The sequence below is a fragment of the Penaeus monodon genome, chromosome 29, assembly GCF_015228065.2.
Source record: "Penaeus monodon isolate SGIC_2016 chromosome 29, NSTDA_Pmon_1, whole genome shotgun sequence".
NCBI lineage: Eukaryota > Metazoa > Arthropoda > Malacostraca > Decapoda > Penaeidae > Penaeus > Penaeus monodon.
The window spans coordinates 29,618,756-29,620,413 of NC_051414.1; the positions used below are offsets into that span (position 1 = coordinate 29,618,756).

The 1,658-nt window shown below is 36.7% G+C and overlaps 1 long non-coding RNA gene across 1 annotated transcript in view; it reads right to left on the minus strand.

Moving 5' to 3' along the window:
- Nucleotides 1-1,320, minus strand: part of LOC119592126 — a 2,458-nt gene extending 1,138 nt beyond the window's left edge. Inside the window, exons 1-4 of the long non-coding RNA XR_005230403.1 lie at nucleotides 1,242-1,320; nucleotides 854-979; nucleotides 180-197; nucleotides 20-49 (exon numbers count right to left, since the gene is read on the minus strand). This is a non-coding gene — a long non-coding RNA (uncharacterized LOC119592126). The remainder of the gene's footprint in view (nucleotides 1-19; nucleotides 50-179; nucleotides 198-853; nucleotides 980-1,241) is intronic.
- Between the last annotated feature and the right edge of the window lie 338 nt (nucleotides 1,321-1,658).

The window sequence follows — 1,658 nt, forward strand, 5'->3', positions numbered from 1 at the left end:
TTTCCTCCACGATACTCACAGTCCCTCCTTTTATGTTCCTCCTCATGATCTGAGAAACAAATGGAGTATTATACAATAACATGCATTACATTTGTTGTGGTAAATTAAGAAATATATAAACATTGAATGCATATGAATAAAAAAAAACAGATTTATCCCCCAACATTTCAAAAACTTACCTTCTGGATCTCCAGGAGCTGGAAAAAAGGATGATTTATTATGACTTTGCTATTATTATTTACTGCATTGTTCATTGCATATTAGAAAAATAAATCAACTACAGTATCAAATAACAAATTTTCCCCAAACCTTCCAAACTAACTTAATTAATTTTAAAAATCCATTATATTATCATTCATGTCTATTGCACGTATATTACTGAACCAAAACACCATATATTTCAGAATAAAGAACCGTGGAGTAATTATAGAGCATAAGAAAAACCTCTCTCAAAATACACAATGTATTAAATATACTAATAAATACGTAGGCAGTCCCCTTCGCCTCTGAGTTTTGTTTTTTTATTGTTGACTGAGGCATTTAAAGGAAAATGCGAAACCTTGACACGGGCTGGGGCAGAACAACTTGCTTATGATAAGAGGATGAATGGGTAAAATAAAATAGAATTATAATAAATGACAACAATAGCTATAATGTTGAGGCGAAGATAAAGTGGATATCAAAAATAATTGGACCAGTGTAAATCTAATCGACCGCTAAATGAAGAGAGGCACAGAGACAAAAGAAACAAGGCTGCAGATGCTCTAATTCTTTGAATTTGTTTGAAAAATGGTATGATTTTCTCCACAAACGAAAGCTAAGAAGGAAAAGAGAAAGGAAATCGAGAACGTACGGAGGGCGCTGACGATGACTTCGATTGAGTTCTCCAACATGTCGACCATGACGGCTTTCCAGTCATCAATCGCCTCCTGGGTCGCGTTCGCCAGCGTCATGGCGCACAGGTCGACCTTGCAGAACTCTAGAGTGAAGTTAGGTGACGTGGTAGTAATCATATTATTTGCCCTTCCTATTCTAGATAAATGCACGTAACTCACAGTGCCATTAACTGAACTGAATGACCAGCATCTGATTTTTTTTTTTACATTTTATGTATTTATGTGTTTACATGTAATTCTTGCTCGTTCTGTTTATAAAACTAAATCTGATGGTGATTGCAGTATTGTTCTGTATTTAGCACTGGTATCTAGCATGATTAAAGCACGTAAATCGTTTCGTCTCACGGGCAGTAATCTGCAACAAAGCATGACTTGCAGGATATCCGTTGTAAGACGCCCCGCGCAGAAGGGCCGGGCACACCTGCAGGAGTCCTCCTCGGTGGCCTCATCACAATTGCTCTTGAGGGGGAAAACTCACGTTGAAGAAACGATGCTGTCATCATCATCTCAACGGAAAGGAAACTCACTAGGAGTAGACTTAAAATTGTGTTACTGCAGTTTTTTGTAAGAGATAAAATTAGGATTTTTGGTATATAGGAACTTAGCATTTTTTAAACTTACTTTTATATCGCTACTACGGACATTTCTCGCGGCGTGACTTCCCTGTGAAAAAGGGGTATAGTATACATCTGTAAATCTATCATTAAATTTGGATAAGGTCTAGAGTAAATACGAACAATAGAATTAGAATCAGTATCCACA